We start from the raw sequence: 19673 nt of genomic DNA, 5'->3' as shown, positions 1-19673 counted from the left end.
TCTCTTTTAATATTAACCATGTAGCATTACTCTCCAAATTCTGAAATCTACAATCAGTTTCGGCTCACGATATTACATGAATTCAAAAAATCAGTGTCCTCCCCCTTAATGCTTCACTAGATTTTAGGTCTTCTATTTTTCCTTTTGGACGGCATGAGAGAACTGCTAACCTCACTGTGGAAGTAAACCAATGCTTATTTCTACAGTTCATAGTTTTCTCTTCTATAGAACACTACTCTCTATTTCAGTGGATAAGCATAAATCTGTGGGGGCAGATTTGGAGGGTTGGATTCAAAGAATGATGAGTAGAAGGAAACTAGCCATGGGCACTATTCTGCAAATGCTTGCACAATATCTTTCACTAGGGTTTACACATTCATTCATATCGTTACAGGCCACCTCAATCTCAGCTGAGAAGTAGCAGCAAGAGATTCCTGGGGTCTTGGCACCTAACCAGAGTTGTGTTTCCAATGGAAAATCAAGGCACAGTGGAGACTGGTGTCTTTAAGAAATATGGTTTATTTTATACCTTCCATGAAGCCTTTCATGGAGATGGTGCAGAACATCACACCCCAAGTGTCTCTCTCATGGTTCCTCTCATAGCTTCAGCAATCTTGGTCAAAAACAACAACCAGTCATGACCTCCAGTCTCTTGGTGCAACCTCACCCAGCCAACATGCATAGAATTCTGCCTGCTTCCTGCACCAGAAATCCCTGCTCCCAAAATCTGTTGTAAAAGGACACTTTCTTTCCCTGAGATGACACCATGCCTCCCTGTTACCCTGATAATGTCCCTCTGTGCCTGACAGAAACTTCTGCCTGGTTGATGACTTCCACCGAGGGGCTAATGGCTGGCCATCGGCACCATTGTTTCTTCAATGTCTCACCATCACCGTGAGGAAGTCAGCCCTTCCTAAACTCAGGAATTTATGATTTTGCTCAAATTCTGACCCTTCACTGAATGTAGAGATTATGGAAAGACCTGGCACCAGGAACTGATCACTGCAAATCCATAACAACAAAATGGTGGTGGCCCTCTTGGCCTTTTTGTATGGCCCTTGAAACTTTCCTCAAACCATACCTCTCAATGGCCTTGCTCCATGCCCTGAGTGTTTTTGCCTGGTTGGGATTTCTCTTTGTACTCTGATAATGCCTCTTGCTTGCTTGGCGTAGGATAGAGAGGGTTGTGTGAGTATGTGTAGAAAAAATGTTTTTCTTATGCAGTGCTACAGTGCTAAGTGTAAAATAGCCCTTCTGCAGACGGAAGACACATTTTTGTGTGTGAAAAGTACATCTTTAGATCCAACCCAAAATACTTAATCAATCTTGGTCTGCAGTGAATGAACACAGAACTAGTTGTAATTATCACCATCATTGTTCTACAATGAGCACATGGCAGTTGATTATTGCTGGTGTCTGCTGGAGAAGAAATTGAAACATTACTGAGAAAAGCCCATGTATATAAATGCTCTTTCATGCTCTTGCAAGCGTCTTTGTTGAGCCTATTATCTATTCTGGGCAGCATTTCAGAAGATCTGATGTAAACCTTCTAAAGGTATAGGCAGCCATTTATTTAAAAAATAATAATTAAGCACAGATATTTCAACAAATTTTAGGCCAGTTTTGGGGGGAAGTGATTGGGAAGGTATCTGTTTTGCTTCCCTTCAGAGTTCTTGGACCATTCCTAAATACGGCAGAGTTGGCTTGCCTCTTGGCTTAAGAACTTCTAGCCAACCCTACACAAAACAAAATAATTGCTGCATCCAAAGAGTTCAAAGGGATGTAGTTCAGCCAAGTTGTAAGCTGCATAAAGGGCTAAAGCCCTCTTACCTACCAACAGGGTACCAATCTGGATAGGGGGCCTCCCATGGCAGCTGTTTCCTTTTGAAAGGCATTCACACAGTTACCTAATTATGACAATCACTACATTGTGTGAATTGTGTCTTGGCTAGATTTCTTTGGGTTCAGTCATTCTTTCTGAGGGTGCAGAGCTACACAGGCTTCATGAATGGAAGGGGAGGATTTGCTGGAGGAATAAGAGCTAGGTGGTCTCAGTTAGTTCCTTATCAAATCTAGTGGAATCCTAAATTTTGCACGCATGCAGAAATGCACGCAGAAATTGCACCCATGTATCTAAGCACTGTAACCAGAGCTCAGTGTGCAATGCTCAACAGGCAACAAGGAAAAACATGTTGAGAAGAAACATTATAAACAGCATGGAAGAGTTCTGGGGAAGGCATAGCCTTTGGCTATGTATCACCGGTAGGGATATGGCTTGTTCTGGCACCACAATTGTAGCAGCACATTGACAAAAATTGGGAACCAGTGGAGTGCTGGAAGACATCCACTTGGATGGAGCAGATTAGAGTTTTAAATTACTTCAGTTGATGTGGACATTCCCAGTCTTCCTATAAGGCTATTTTATTTTTTTAAGGTGCCTGTCTTCTTCATTTAATATCCAAGTGAAGAGAAAATCACATGATCCCTCTAAACACAACACACCATTGTTTTTCTAGTGATGCTTAAGAAGTTTGAACAGGCAGGCACAGCTTGACGAGCAAAGGTCCCACACACTCTTACCCACAAACATTCTTGCTTTGAAGTCAATGGCATTACTCATGGGCAAACCATTCGCTGAAGAATGTGAACTCTTCTCATGGCAATCAGCAAGGGGGCCTTTGCTTTATCCTAAGTGAAAGGTAGGAGAGAGCAGCAATAATTATGGATCTGACAGATCACAAACATATATATATGTTTTCATTATTTGCAGTTGGTGAAAGTTTTTTGAGTTGGGCACAAGTTGGTAACAAATAATGGGATCCTGGTAATTGAACCGTCCTGTGTCTATCTATTGCTTACGAACAGAGAGCATCCTCTGAACCAGGGGTTACCAACCTTTATGATCCAGTGGGCACATTTGGAATTTTGAGACAGTGCTGTGCATAGGGATGTGGGAAGAATTTGACTGAGCTCACATTTAAAGGTAAAATTATGCAATTCACAGTTCCTAAAACAACACATAAACCGGAACACATCCATACTTCAAAATTCACAGATCTCCAGATTTTGCAATGCAGGTCAATGAGCATGTGCAAAAATGCATTTGCTTGGGAAAAAATGAAAAGAACATTCAAAAATGGGTTGTATCAGGGAAAGTTGCTATGCAAAAATGTATACTTTGGGGAAAATTGCACACAAACATGGATATATTAGAAGAAATTTGAACTAAAATGCTGATGAATTTTCACGAGGACTTCTTTTTTTAAAAAAAACAAAACCAAACTAATGTGGAAATATGGAAAACTGAACTGAATATTGCCCCCCCCCACCCAATTGAGAGAAACAAACATTGGAAGACTCATCCAAACCTAGCTATGGGTAACATTCATAAAATAGCTGCTGTAGGAGGCGTGGCAAGTAAGGATGGGTGTCCAATCCTGGAATCCACTGAAAGGTGGACCTGTCTGAGGAAATATTCAATGTAGGAGATGCTCAGCCAGTGCAGACAAGACCAGAAGAGACACCACAGGAGGTACTGGCAGGCCCACCATGTTGGCCGGCACCCTGTGACACCATCTCTATTTCATACTCAGTGAAGTCTGGCCATCCTACTCTTCCTCTATGGGACTCAAGAGGAAGGCTTTTAAAACATTCCTGTTCACCCAGGGATTTGATGTCTGAAATATATTGTTTTCAGCAACCCTGAATTTATTTTAGTTGTTAGGGTATGTGGCTGTTTTTAATATTATTGCTGTTTTTAATGGGTTGGTTTTTTTAAAAATAAAAATGTTCTCATTGGCTTAACAATCAATCCAACTTTCTAAGGAACTCTTGGGAATTGTGGTTCTGTGAGGGGAATAGGGATCTGCTAACAACTCTTAAGGAAGCACAGTTCCCAGGGTGCATTGGGGGAAGCCATGACAGTAAAGTGCATGGTGCATCTGGTACAGATGTGACGACATATAAGGATGGTCCAGACAACCTCATTGTCACCCCAAACATTCTACCTCATTCAGTTCATCTTGAATCTGCACCATCTAAAAGAACAAAAGAACTAATTATATATAAACTGGCCTTTCTTTTTTCTTCCTTCCTTCCTTCTTTTCTTTTCTTTTCTTTTCTTTTCTTTTCTTTTCTTTTCTTTTCTTTTCTTTACAAGAAAAGCCATTAGGAGTCAAAGCTTCAAACTTTATCCAATTTACCATGTATCTGGAGGCTTAACCAAACCTATTATTGCATGAAAGAATGGAGAAAATTGAGAACAGGGGGCTTTGTAGATTGTTAACAAAACATGACCCATGTACACACAATTTACAGATTGCCAAATGCCAGTAAGAATTCTTTTTGTGTTTTTTAGTGTCTAATTAACTGTGTCAGGAGTTCAAAAACAATTAGGAATTCAAAAGGACAAGGGGAGAAAGGAAAAAGAGGGCATTGCCTAATTCCTCAGTACATAAATATTTCCATGTTATGCTGCAGGACTTCATCAAACTTAAAAGAGAACCATCAAGGTAGTTTTCACAATGTTTTAAAATCTTTCCCATTCCAAAGCTCTCTTGCTGTGTCTAATCAGCCTCCGCAAGCTTGATGTCGAAACCTGTTTCCTTCTGACATTTTAAATGGTATGCTTGATTTTCCATGCCATTACAATGCATTTGGTGTGAAACCCCTGTAGACTCATAGCAGTGAAGCCTCTGGCATCAATTGGCTGAGCTGCTGTGAGGCCACAGAATGTTCATAAGCAGTACAAGTGCTCAAAGAACAAAGCAGTCAACAATGAAATGTTGACAATTCAGCTTCCGGTAGAAAGGGAGACTTTCTGTTTGTCTCCTTCACATGGACCCTATGGAAGTGCGAGCTGTGTGGGAAAGGCTAAGGACTGGAAAACTGGCTAAGAGGTGATGCCAGCAGTAGAGGATCTAAATGGCAGAAGCCCTAGAGAAGAAGGTACCTGAAAGAAAGGGTCATAATAAGCAGAGGGGTGAGTTAATGAGTGACAGGTAATGTGCACTAATAAGGTTACAGAAATAGGAATGACATGATCCAGCATATTCACACTAAATTGCCAGCATTCTAAAGACTTTGCTGCATATTACATTAAGCTGAAATATCTTAACCTAAGTGAATTTTCGGAAAATCCAAACACATTGTAAGGGGAACCTGGTGTCTAGAGCTTCAGCAAGTAAAATTAAATCTAAAATGGGCTTCATACCTAGAATTCACTTGCTGGTTTATGAGTTCCCAGCCACAGTTCTAAACATACATTTACTAGAGATACATTCAAGCAAACATGCATATCCCTGCACTGTTAAAAAGTTCTCACTCAATTGCCTTGGAAGGAAAACAGCACTGGCAAACTCTTTTGCCTAGTATTGGATAATGTGATATTGGGAGACGGTGAGTTGCCTGTATCCCCCACTAGCCTCTGTGCCTGTTGGATGCATATGTGATAGCTCATGGATCACCCAGCACCATAAACCTGCAGAAGATGTACCAACAATCTGACTCACTGTACGGCAGCATCCTATGTCCCTCAGAGGAAGGCCTCTGCTGTGAAAACTCTGCGCCATGTTCCAGACTGTCACATCCCAGACACTGCAGGATGGAGGATGTTTCACGGGGCAATGTCCAACAGTCTCTTCTGCATATTGTCCAACACATTTGTTCCAGCTCTAATTCATAGCTGCATGGGATTATTTGCCAGGTGGGATTGTAGTGCAGTATTGTGAAAAATAAAGATTGCGGCATGCCTAAGATTTCACCTAAAAATGCGGTAAAGAAAAGAAATATCGGAAGCAGCAAGAGTTTCATTTTTTGCTGCTTTTGTTTTTCCAAATGAAGAAGACAGAGCAGTTCAAACAGCTGCTGTTAAGCTATTCCATTTCCTTTCCGTATACATTTCTGCAAAATCACAAATCATCTCTGCTGGGAGGATTTAAATTGCCACTTAATGTCTTTATTGAAGCTGGATAATATGGTATCTTGCCTTTCTTTGCCTTTCTTTGGCAGCCGTGCAGTACCCAACATGACATCAGATTAAAGAACTGGAAGTGGCTCGCACAGCATTGCTTCCGCTCTGGATAAAATCACTCTTTCTGCAATAATCATCAAGGACTCCATCTACATCCCATTTTGGATTACAAAAGGGTCCTGCTTTTACTAATGACTAAGCCCAAATACCCAGTGGCCACGATAGGATCGCACCTGGGCCAAAGGTTCAACATTTACATTTTCTTAGGAAGTATAGATCATTTTTCATGAAATGTTTTTTTTAGACCCTGTTTGCATCAACATATGAAAAATTTGAACCCTGTGATCAGGATGCCATGCAGTGGGTGTGCAGCTTCAGTTATTGAATAGATTTGATGTAAAATGTCTGATGTGTTAATTCCAGATTTGACTCATGGGCTGCAGGATACAATCTAAATTGATGGCTTATGCACAGGATTATTAATGGGGGAAAATCATCTGTGAGGTTTGGGGGGAATTTCATCCTAGACTGCTGAGACCAGCTAAAGTTAGTTGTGTGACTAAGTGAAAATTAGACAAGTGAAATGTGTGGGGAAAATCAACAAAAGCGCCTCCCCAGTGCCACAAAATATTACAGTGTTTTACAATATTCCTATCTAGGATGCTCAAAGAACTTTTTATTTTCAGATTCCGATACTGAATTACCTTATCTGCACCTCACTCGTGAACAGATGAGAATGTAGTTTGGATTTTGCACATCTACCAAATATCTGCCATGTTTATCATTTTGGGGAGGGAAGAAAGAAGGGGAAAATGGATTTGTGATTAAAATAGGCCCTTCTTGAAGGGGCTTTTCAAGGAGGAGGAAGTGGAGGATGAATCCAGCTATCAATGGTTGGTTATACAAGTTTCTCTGAGACATGTCGTTAGATTCTAAGAACCTGGTTAGAAGAACATGATTCTGAAATTCCATAAGACCCAAGATACATAATTCTTCCATATTCCTCTATTTAGTTTTCCACAAAAATGTGGTGACTGATTAGGCCTACAACTCAATGAAGTAAATCAAAGACAATGAGTTCTATACAATATTATTAAGCCTCATGCCAGGACTTATTAGAGTCAATTAAATTTGCCTCCTTTAATGTATTCTGACTACCTTTGGACAAGCCAGAGCATTTGATGAAAGTATAATTACAGCCTTTGATAACTGTAGTTGACGTTTCAATACTTTCTGGAAGTTGTCCAATTCCTTGCTCAGCCAAATAGAGAACTCTTGCCACTGAGAACTTTCCAACAAATGAGAAAAGGATAGGCTTGACTTCATTATAAGTTGCTTGAGAAGTTTCTCTCATGAAACAGGATGTTATGTTTTCTTTCAAGAAAACAGGTATGGGTCATATGACCCATATGACTAAAGGACCAAACATCTTAGGCTTAATCCACTCCAGTCAAGTCACATTCTATAGACCGATACAAAGCAGTGACTCTGCCTAACACTGGCAGTTTGTTTGTTGACTAAGCATATGTTAGACCAGTGAACTATCTAAACAACTAGCAACTACCTAAATAAAAACTTTGGCCATTTAAAAAAATAAATAAAGCTAGACTATGCATGTTCCTCTGATAACAAGCAAGAAATATCAGTTAAAGGCCTGTGCATATGCAATGTAGAAGGATGTGAGAAAAATTGCCATCTCTGTCCACTATTCAGTGCACACTCAAACACATAGCATGCAACACCATTAAGTTGGACAATGCCACTGATACAATACAGGCAAGCCACTGGAATTTGATGACACTTGGTCATACTTGGTCATATCCAAGTATGTTGAAAGCACTGATTGAAATCTTAGCCCTGTAAAAACCAACCTGAGTTGAAAGAATGTGCATTCCTGCAGATATTGAGAACTATTTTGATCTTGTTTCAATAAAGCACACCAAGAACAACCCAATAATTCCTCCCTCCCCAACACATTTTAAAAGGGCATTGGATGTCAATCTGTCCAAGGCCTGATTGAAGAGGAATGTATTTGCCTGGTGCCTATAGGTGTATCATGAAGGTGCCAGGTGAAACTCCCTGGGGAGAACATTCCAGACAGGAAGTCACTGCAGAGAAGGCCTGTTCTCATGTTGCCACCCTCCGGACCTCTCGTGGAGGAGGCACATGAAGAAGGGCCTCAGAAGCTGATCTCAGGGTCCAGGTAGGTTCATATGGAGAGAGGTGGCCCTTGAGGTCTGCCTTATATCTTTGGTCCTTTTAGCTTAGTCTTCTCTATGCTTACTGACAGTGGCTTCCCAGAGATTTAAGCAGAGAGTCTTTCCCAGTCCTGTCTGGAGATGCTGGGGTTTGTACCTGTCTTGGATCCTTTTCATGTTAAGTATGTGCACTGCGTGTTCAGACCCAGAAACCTCCCCCTTAAATAAATTCACACATGACTCAAATTTTAGTTTTGGTTTTTGGCAGAATTTAGGCCACAACTTTAGAGGGATGCGGGTGGTGCTGTGGGTAAAACCTCAGTGCCTAGGACCTGCCGATCGTATGGTCGGTGATTCGAATCCCCGCGGCGGGGTGAGCTCCCGTCTTTCGGTCCCAGCTCCTGCCCACCTAGCAGTTCGAAAGCACCCCTAAGTGCAAGTAGATAAATAGGTACCGCTTTATAGTGGGAAGGTAAGCGGCATTTCCGTGTGCTGCGCTGGTGCTGGCTCGCCAGAGCAGCTTCGTCATGCTGGCCACGTGACCTGGAAGTGTCTCCGGACAGCGCTGGCCCCCGGCCTCTTAAGTGAGATGGGCGCACAACCCTAGAGTCGGACACGACTGGCCCGTAAGGGCAGGGGTACCTTTACCTTTACCTTTAGGCCACAACTTTATTGATTACAGAAAGTGACTGGTTGCATAGGCTCTGGTTCGACTAGCTCCCTGCCATCCATGTAGCGCTGACCAGCATAGGTAAGCCTAGGGTAAACACCTGGATAAGTGGAAAGCCGGGCACGGGCTAACTCCGCCACCCAAATGTCCCCCTGGACTCAGGCACGGGCACAACCCTCTCACAGGGGTTGACCAAACCATCGAGTCCCTGGATTCCTTTAACGGAATACCCTACACATAGGGATGGCGAGAGCGTTCTCCCATCCCTATCACCTGAACCAGAGCCTATCCGCAACCTTACAAGGCGAAACCCAAATGGCAACAGCCAATCAGCCAAGTGGGGAAAATTCCTGCTGTGCCCCTGCCCCAATGACAGATGACACATGACGGCATAGCAAGGTCAAGTGCAAAGCCCTAAAAGTAGAGAGAAGTGGGCGGATGCACGTGCCAAATGCACGTGCCGAAAGAGGAAGCTCTGGGTCACGTGCATGGGCATAAATAGGTCCCTCGAACCGTTTAGACTGCGTCCCATTGGCCAGATTGTACCCAGCTTCGAGGAACCTACCAACCGAGTGTTGTGGATGACCAATTGTACCCACCCACAACACAGGGTGTCAGTTCTCCAGGTCTCACCGCAATACATGCCCTCTTTAAGGGAGGACCCAATATACCATATTGCTACAGAGCTTCCCAGTGAACCATTCCTTCTTCGGGTGGGTGGAAAGGGAATGATGATTGTGTCTTGTTTGCATGCTTGGGACCTGAGCACTGAATGTGCACATCTGGCTTAGTGTACCTCCCTCTGTCCTCCCTATTTGTGGCATACTATAAATCAAGTTAACGTGGGTTCACTCTTCTTCAGTACAGGAGTTTAGGCCAGATTATCCTCAGGTCCTTTTTCAGACCTAGAATGCTATGATTTAAATGGTCCTTTCCCCCCATCCCACACCTTTTGATGGACACAGATATTAAGAGTTTGACAAAGCACTTTGAAATGAAATGAAAATCTCCTGTGGCACATATGCAATCCCCTTCAGCAGACCTTCCTTGGCTGCAGCTGCAATCATATGCTTAACCTCAGGGGTTGAAAGGTTCGGCAGCACTGGAGAAAGTTCACCTCTATCCACACAGGGGATTTCAAAGACATTTCTTGGCAGCCTGCCACCCCCAGGTGACCAACACTGAAACGTAGCAGATCTGTGTGCTTATGCAAATATTCCCAGCTTCGCTATTGGTATATATTTCTGGACAGAACTTAACTTACTCTATTTAAGCCTTTTCTGATTTCACATAACTCATGGAATGTGGAACTTTTCTTCATTCAAATAAGAATACAGAAACACAGAATATGTTTTCTCATTTGCTGCTGCTAGAAATTGGACTGCTCCTATGTACTCATTCATCTTCTTGAGAAATACTTCAAAACATACAACTCCCTGTCTGAAACTATTTCATTTATCTGTTTATTAATTAAATTTATATCCCATTGTTCCTCTTGAAGGAGCCCACGGCACCAAACAAATCCACTTTTTTTCTAAAATAGTTTTCAAATTACTGCTGCAGTTAAAAAGAGCTTCAATTAAAAACTTTGTTTCATCCGGTGATCTCCGGCTTGCCAGAAGCCCTTGAACTGTCGTAAAACATCTTGCTTGCTTGAATAAAGGATAAAGAAGAGTGTGCAAGTCTGTAGTGACCAGGCTACTGTGCAAAGGTAAAAATTCATATATGTTGTTTGCCTCTGGCCTTGCCCACCTCTAGCATGTGTCCACCCAAAAGGTTACACAGAAGGAAATGTGTCTCTCAGGGCTAAGAAAGGGACTGCAGTTTGTTAAGTGTGCTGAGAGTTGATATGAGAACCTTATTGCTTTCCCAGAGCTAAAATTCCCAGAATTATTTAACGACCAGTCCCTCTTCCCGGAGAACTCTGGCAATTGTAGCTCTGTAATGGGGACGGGGATCTCCTAACAAGTCTCAGCACCCTTCACAAATGCGGGTGGTGCTGTGGTCTAAACCACAGAGCCTAGGGCTTGCTGATCAGAAGGTCGGCGGTTTGAATCCCTACGACGGGGTGAGCTCCTGTTGCTTGGCCCCTGCTCCTGCCAACCTAGCAGTTCGAAAGCATGTCGAAGTGAAGTAGATGAATAGGTACCACTGAGGTGGGAAGGTAAACGGAGTTTCCGTGTGCTGCTCTGGCTCACCAGAAGTGGCTTAGTCATGCTGGCCACATGACCTGGAAGCTGTCTGCGGTCAAAAGCCGGCTCCCTCGGCCAGTAAAGCGAGATGAGCACCGCAACCCCAGAGTTGTCTACGACTGGACCTAACAGTCAGGGGTCCCTTTACCTTTACCTAATGGGGACGGGGGTCTCCTAACAACTTTCAGCACCCTTCACAAACTACAGTTCCCAAGATCCTTTAGTGGAAGCCATGAGTGCACAAAGTAGTATGATACTGCTTTAATGTATAGTGCAGATGGGACCAGAGCCTACACTGGTTACTGATCATTTTCTTTGGACTCAGTCTGTCTTTGTCAGGCTAAGCAAAACAAAAAGAGAGAGGCTGGGATGACCTCACAGAAATTGGAGTTGTTAACCTTAAATTAAGTGCTAATGTACAGGGATCCCTTATTGTATTTCTTGATTGCTGACATGAGTGAGCTGCAGAGAGCGACAGCAGACCCCGTCCCCTGAGCAAGGACAATGCCCATCTTACTCACAACTTGGCAAGAAAAAGGGATGTTTAAATGGTTGAAAGGAGTGCAATATGTTTCCTTCAGTTTCATTTACAGTTGGCTGCGTGCGGTCTTAGGACTGCATGCCGCAGTTATGTGGTCAGTGATACTCTGCGTTTCCACCGCAACAGACCCCATGAATCTATCCAGGTACTCTCTCTCTGACGTGGAGGGTGAGTCTGCTCAGCCTTGCTCTGTTTGCTTTCTGCAGCATTTCAGACATGAAATGCCCTTGCTGTCAGTAAGAGATCAAGCTCGTTACACACAATCCTTGCAGTGATTCTCCCTCTTTGTTGCTGGAGAATTATTTACATTAAAAAATTATGTTTCACATGGGCTATAGCTTTGGGACATTGGAAAAATCTTTCAGTATCACTCGGAACATGAAACCAAACCATCTGTTATGAAGCTTCAGATCATTCAGCCTAATGAATTATCTATGGAGTCTAACCATCCCCAGTTAATTAAAATGATCACTTTTAACTAAAAATCCATTCTCTCCTACCTAGCCATGAATGAATGAATGAATGAATGAATCTTTAATTGCGTCAGCCACCAGCCATAGCAATAAAACAAAATGCAGTATACAGGAGGATAAAGGTAAAAAGTTAATTATATAAAATACATTTTGGGGGTTTGGCTCAATAGTCAAATAATGGATATACTTCTATTTGCCCCAGCTAAAAACCTTGCAACTTTTGCTGTCACCTGTTCATCTTGATCTGCCAAGAAAAAGGACACTGTTAACAGTGGTTGGGAAACCCAGAATGGACAATAAATGATAAATGGTTAAATGATGACCATTTAAATTAGTCTATTTGCGACCATTTGTGACCACAGTTTGGAATAAGCTGTTGGCTACATTAGACACCCAGCACTGTTAATCAATAGATGTTTCTGTTGCTCCTGTGAATTTATACATAGGGATAAGATTGCATATGCCTGTTGTTCCCAAACTTCGCCTCCCCCACCCCCCAAAAAATGACTTGAAAGTTGTTTTGGGTCTTAGTGGACCATTTAAAGATTTTATTTTTTAATGCCCTGTGCTAGATGCTATATGATTTTCAGTTGATCTTTTTTATTGCTTCTGTTATTGCTTCTGTTATATTTTATTGTAGTGCAATTTGAATTCCATAAAATTCAGATTGAAAGTGTTCTTCACAAACACACCATTTATGGACCACGGGTGGTCTGCAGACCACAGTGCTGGACACACACACACACACCGGCATATGTTATATTATTTATATGTTTGTGCTCTTTCTGTGAATTTACACAGAGGGATAAAATAAATAGCATAGCAGAAAATATAATTAGCCAAGCAATCAATCATTCTTAAGCTTCATTATGAATTTTCCACTTCATATATTTATGGAAACCATCATCTGTTTCTTCGAATGTGTTCATCATTCATGTTTATTAGCCAAATAGCCAGTGAAGCTGAGTTTCGGAATGTTTTTGCATGTGCGAAATGTTTACTTCAAACCATTTGCTCCTTGTTACTTGTGTTTTGTCCAACACTATTGTTCCTGGTCCTTTGTAGGGTGATTGGCATATTTTAAACAGAAGACTAATGAATAGGAAATACTTCTTGCATTAATGTTTAGGCAAATAGTTTCGATAATATTCCTGAACCATAAGGAGTAGATGTTACATGCATAGCTAGAAAGTTTTCTAAATACTTACCAAGGCCACAGCCCTGTGTCTAATTATACATTGTTATTTCAGTGGACTGAATAATGGACAACAGAACTTCAGCCTAAGAACTGAGATGCCACCAGAGTCCAAAATGAAGCAGAATGCAACAATATGTTTGTGGTTCTCTTCATGTTGACCTTCTCCAGAAAAGACCCAGGGCATTTTCAGAAACCAGTATGTTTCACCTTGATACTGGAGATCCAGGCCCTGCGGACCTCAGTATTATTAATTAATTAAATTTGTATACATACTGCCCTGTATCCCAGGATGGTTCACAATAGGGCTGGGAGATATATTGATATATCGTCTAAAACCGTTTCGTGATAGCAGTTCTATCATTTTTGACTTGCAATATATCACAAATCATGATGTATTTTTTGTGTGCTATGCAAAAAAAAACCCATGATGTGGGGAAAACCGTGAAATCAGCCAATGCCTCTACACAGCTCCATCCTTATTTCAGACATCGTGCTATACCAGCATATTACAATGTTTAGCTGGTTATGTATCACAATGTTGAAAACCAGATGCTGCCCAGCCCTAGTTCACAACAGACCAAAACAACAACAACAACAACAACAAAACCATCATGCCCTGGTGTTGGTTGGAGGTCAGTCTTGCTTGTATACTCAGGACTAAGTTGATTTGCATAGTTATAATCCAGGAAGGAATTTTACAAGGTTGCATTAGCTAGCGGCTTTGGGATGTTTCCAGCTTTATCTGTAGAATGATATAGGCTGCTTTTGTGTTTGCGGTTCATACATCCATGCATTTATTTTGTTTAATTATTTCATTAAATTTATATACCATGTGATTGTAAAAAATAATTTAAAAACCCCCAGGGTGGTTTACAAAAAGATAAAACCAAGGAAATCAAGGGGGGAAATACAATACTTTAAAATATACATTTGCAGCACCTAGATAGCTTAAGCACCTGACGTATTTCCATAAAGTTCCTCTAGCCCACAAACTCCACAGGCAGGTAGACCGAAATTCTTTCTGTGTTGACAACCATACTTGTCTTGAGTTCTAGGAAGATGTGCTGGCCCCCATACTGGGCAGCATATATGGAAGTGTTTGTTTCTGTAATAGTAATTTATTATTTGTACCCTGCCCATCTGGCTGGGTTTCCCCAGCCACTCTGGGCGGCTTCAAACAAAGATTTAAAATACATTAAAATGTCACACATTAAAAACTTCCCTGAACAGGGCTGCCTTCAGATGTCTTCTAAATGTCAGGTAGTTGTTTTTCTCTTTGACATCTGGTGGGAGGGCATTCCACAGGGCGTACTCCACTGCTGAGAAGGCCCTCTGCCTGGTTCCCTGTAGCTTAGCTTCTCGCAGTGAGGGAACCACCAGAAGGCCCTCGGTGCTGGACCTCAGTGTCCGGGTAGAACAATGGGGGTGGAGACGCTCCTTCAGGTATACTGGGCTGAGGCCGTTTAGGGCTTTAAAGGTCAACACCAACACTTTGAATTGTGTGTGGTCAAGAGGGGACCCCCAGCAATCTCTGAATGTGCATATACATTTTACGTTTTTGAATAGCTCAGTTGGTAGCACACAAGACTCTTCATCTTAAGATTGTGGGTTTGAGCCCCATGTTGGGCAAAAAGATCCCTGCATTGCAGGAGTTGGTCCCATCCAACTCATCAATTCTATGACTCTGCAAAATGTGTATAGTCCAAAAAAGTCTCTGGAAAGAAACTGAACATTGGGCAGAAGAGAGATGTCAAGTAGAGACCTAGAAAATCCTGTTGGCCCTAATTTTTTTTAATTTTTTTTTGAAAACTCCAGCCTTTTGAGTTATTATTTTAAAGTTCCATATGGCGAATGCACACAATCCTTATTATCAGTTCTTAAATGAATCTTACCCATAGGGATTAAGTAGAACTGGTATAATTTTGCTTATTTTGCTGTATAATTTCAGATATCATAGGCTTTACTGTGTGAGTAATTGCCTAGGAAGAATTACTTATGGAGAAGTCTGATAGAGTTTGGCCAGACAACTATGAAGGTGGGCACATCTCCTTCAATTAGCTATTCCAAAGTGAACCGGTGTGGTATAATGGGTGGAGTGTTAGATTTTTGCTGGGGAGACTTGGGTTCATATCCACACTGAGCCATGAAGCCCACTGGGTGACCATGGGGAAAATACTTATCTCTTAGCCTACGCTATCTCACAAGGTTGCTGAAAACAAAATAAGCTCCACATAAGCCACCCTGAGCTCCTTCAAGCAAGGGTAGGTTAACAATGGGATAAATAAAGGAGAGGATGTCCTCTTGTCCCTCAACTTCTCTTTAAGCTCTCATGACTTTAACAATTTCGTATACTCCAAATACTGCAAGCTTTCTCTCTCTCTCATAATCCAGAATAATTACTGGTTTTAGTAAGAGGATGGCTTGATTAAGTGCATTTTGAGACATGTTTATTCCTTCTGCTCCTTTTCATGTTTTATACATTATGGATGCTTGTGGTATTGTTTCCCTGTGATGTTCTGTTGAAAGAATACTGTGGAATCTAGCTGTGTGCCATCAATTTCATTTTCTCCCCAGACAGGCATGGTGTCTGACAAACAATTCTGGTTTGGGTGAGATGAATCTCAGAGTGTCTTGGATTTCTCCTGCTGCATGCACAGGTGGCCGACACATTTGATGAAAAGTGTCCAGCCACAAGGCTGGGTTCAATTAAGAACCTCAGAAAGCCATGGGGTCTCACGCTGTAGATCAAGTCACCTACTAGAGTGCTCGCCAAGCTGAGTGCTGATATGTGCTAACCACAATACCAAAGGTAATCCTTGACAACCACAGTGGTTATTATACCTTGTTCACATTTGTGGGCATGGAGCAGAGTTAGACTCCCTCTATGCGGCCTGTTGAAATCAAGGCCCTCTGTGGAGTCCTTTGTGTTTTCTTAGGGTTGCAAGAATTTACCACCCAAAGAGATGAAGGAAGATATTCCTGGACTCTTCAGTTTGAGGAACAATGCAGAGATGTGTGGCTTCATGGCAAAACAAAACAAAACCCAATTAAAAGGTGTGGCTTAGGAAACTATGGTTGCAACCCTAAATACACTTATCTGGGAGTAAGGTAAGGTAAAGGACCCCTGGACGGTTAAGTCCAATCAAAGGCGACTATGGGGTTGTGGTGCTCATCTCGCTTTCAGGCCGAGGGAGCTGGCGTTTGTCCACAGACAGCATGACTAAACTGCTTCTGGCACAACGGAACACCATGACGGAAGCCAGAGCGCACGGAAACGCCGTTTACCTTCCCACCACCGTGGGAATAAGTAAGACCCTTTGAACACAGTGGGATTTACTTCTGAGCAGGCGTTCACGGTATTGCACTGTCATATGGCTATTTAATATTTTCCAGTAGAGGAAACCACAGAAACAAAGGCAAAAAAAAATGACCCCTGTTCCCTCCAATGCAATTTCCAAAACCAGGGTAATTATATTTTCTGAGTCATTTGCCTTTATTGTTCCTTAAAAACTCATCACCTCATCCGGCCTAGAACCACCACTTTTCTGCCGCCCAGAAAAGAACAAGGAATTAAGTTATGTCTGTGGATTTGCAGCCATGTTGGAGGGCCTCTTATTACCGCTGGAAGCCTATTGTCATTGTGTGGATTCATCACAGCTGTTTGTGGTGCAGAGCAACCCTCCATTCAAATTTCATCCTTGAATGCTTGCCCCTTGCAAATCCAACGCACTATGATGTGTAGCTACATGCTCCCTAAACCTTTTTTTCCATGTTTTATTTGACTGTGAGCCTGCGGGCAGGGACCTGTCTGCTTTATTCATCTATACTATTTAATTAGTAGATGCTTGAGGTGCTATTAATATATGGTGAAAAGCTCCTAGATACCCCTTTGTGAATGTTACAACGAATACATTTTTCCTAGGTTCACCTATGGATGAGGGTGAAATTTTGTTTGGTCCACATTTTTATGTGAATCTGCCTGTTTCACACCTCCCAAAATGATATATTAATGAAAACACCATTTATTTTGAAATTCGCCCTTCTCTGAATTTTCTGGTGCAGTTCTCCAACCATATAATGTATACAAAATGCATGCGTTATCAGAAAAGGAGCACAAAAATGCATATGATATTAGTGAAAATAACATCAGAATTGTTTTACATTTGGGGAAATTGCTTGCAGAAATTGCTTGCAGTTTTTGAACATTTTTTGGGCGAAGCTGGAAATCCGATGAGGTTTCCACTAATGTTTCCAGCACGCCTGCGCAATCGGAAGCAATGCCTTGGTTTCTGAATGTTTCGGAAGTCGAAAGGACTTCCGGAACGCATTCTGTTCGAAAACCGAGGTAAGACTGTAATGGCTTCTTACTTTTTATCCTTTTTAGTTTATTATATTCTTAGTATTTAAGGTTTTCAATGTCCTACTCAAAAAAGAGCTACTGAAATTATTACATACAGTAACTTATGTTCGCTAATGTGAAATATATATATATATATATATATATATATATATATATATATATATAATCTCATTAGCAGTACAGCCCTATGAGTGTTTCCTCATATCATCCCTGACCATTGACCATGCTGGTTGGGGCTAATGGAAGCTGGAGTCATCTGGAGGACCACTGGTTAGCCACTCTGATCTTGAGTTTCTACATAAAAAGACATCTAGAGTTAAAAACAAGCTGAATAACCTATTTTAATTTGTTTATTATATTTATACCTCCACTCCACACCATAGAACTCACAGGCTCCCAAAGCCATGAACAGCATATTAACAGAAAAGAAACAATATAAGTACAATAAATAAATCAAAACAATATAAAACAATGCAATCATCAGATACCCACAAATAATATTTGCAAGCTGTATTCATGCAATTACCACCCACCCACACCTCCCTGCCATTTCACCTGCCTCTTGGAGGCCATATTAACTCAAAACTCCCTCACCGCTGGCTGCTCCAAACTCTCACCTAGGAGCAAGCCCATCTACAACCACATGGGGCTGTGCCCTCGCCCTCATCACATTCTGAAGAGGTAGCTCAAAGGTCAGACACTCCTTTAGTGTCGTCACACTGAGGCTAGATGCTGCACTTCTTGCTCAACTTGTATCACCTCAAGCCCAATACTCTTCAGCAAACACCACAGAAACAACCAGCTGAGAGTCACTGAGGGATAATATATCAAATGATGAATGTCAACAAGATGTGAATCAGCCTTATAGCCCAGTCCTTGATCCAGAATTATGTTTGCAGACCTACGCTATACTGCCACGTGTACCAGAATCTTTGGAAGTGGCTGAGTGCTATCATTTGACAAGCAGAGAGGGAGAGGGGACAGGGAGGTTGGTGCAATGCAAACACTCTAGCAGGCGCTCCAGATTGACTTCACCAGTGCATTTGCACTGCACCAACCACTCTGCCACCTTGCTCTTCTCCCTCCTGATAAGCAACAGTGACCCACCTGCTGGGAAGCTCGCCCCACTCAGCTAGCCACTTCTGATGGTGCACATGCTAAAGACCCAGAAATGCTTTTCCTCAGCAAAGCTCATGCATCATGTGTCTTCAGGTCATAGCCCTTGGACCAGCAGTCAAGATGGAAGTATCTTGAGATACTTTATAAAGACTTTTAAAGCCTTTGTCATACCATTTTAGTGACCCAACCAACTCTATGATACAGATATTTTGGACAAATATTTGCTCAGCTTAGTCTGAGGACAATGCAGCAGCAAAAGTACCCCCACTCCCCAAAAGAAACACCTATCCTCATAGGGAAAAAAACCCACACCCTTGGCATTCCTTTAAATGCGTTTAGAAAAAGAGAAAAGAAAATGAACTCACACTTTGACTAGGTTTAGGCAAACTTTCTGTTTAAAGGCCCCAGACTGCATGTCCATTATATGCATCCAACTCTTTATTATGTTCTGCTGCTGTAACAGGAAAAACACAACACAACATGTCAAGAGAAGCTAAGCCTTTCTCCCTCCGTGTAAACACTTTCACACTATCCTGTTACATTTCTACGAGAATGTTATTACATGAATATCAATGATTTCCTTTTTGTTTCCTAAGGTAAACACACAGCTGCCTTAGCAATTTTAAGCGCTCTTGGGAGTTATTGTGATGAGTCCTCCTGGAAAAAAGAAAAGCAGAAGACCAGCATCTCAGCTGTTGGAAATTTGCATCCTTAATACTGATGTCAACAGAACAAACCTGATATACACCAGCTAAGGTTCTGGACCAAGTTTCTTAACATGTAATGAACTTGTTTAATTTGTAGAGCCATTTTTAGAAAACTATCTCAGATGGCCTTACGACTTGCCTCTCTACAATTTTCAAACAAAGCGCTATTGTAGAACACCTTCCCAAGTGAATATTCTTGCATCAGTTTTTCAAAAGGTAGGCAGGCAGAAAACACCTGAGGATG

At 41.8% G+C, this 19673-nt stretch overlaps 2 long non-coding RNA genes across 2 annotated transcripts in view; one reads left to right on the top strand and one right to left on the bottom strand.

Annotated features, from left to right (window-relative positions):
• Positions 1 to 4512, top strand: part of LOC310742607 — a 32536-nt gene extending 28024 nt beyond the window's left edge. The window contains exon 3 of the long non-coding RNA XR_014538605.1: positions 4358 to 4512. This is a non-coding gene — a long non-coding RNA (uncharacterized lncRNA). The remainder of the gene's footprint in view (positions 1 to 4357) is intronic.
• Positions 528 to 19252, bottom strand: LOC310742603. The gene is made up of 3 exons (XR_014538601.1): positions 19088 to 19252; positions 2581 to 2688; positions 528 to 613 (listed from the first exon to the last, which is right to left on the bottom strand). It is a non-coding gene; the product is annotated as an uncharacterized lncRNA (long non-coding RNA).
• Between the last annotated feature and the right edge of the window lie 421 nt (positions 19253 to 19673).

This window comes from Podarcis filfolensis (genome assembly GCF_964270895.1).
Source record: "Podarcis filfolensis genome assembly, chromosome: 9".
Taxonomy (NCBI): Eukaryota; Metazoa; Chordata; class Lepidosauria; order Squamata; family Lacertidae; genus Podarcis; species Podarcis filfolensis.
The sequence above is the reverse complement of the archived record's forward strand: the minus strand, read 5'-3'. Positions and strand labels throughout refer to the sequence as shown.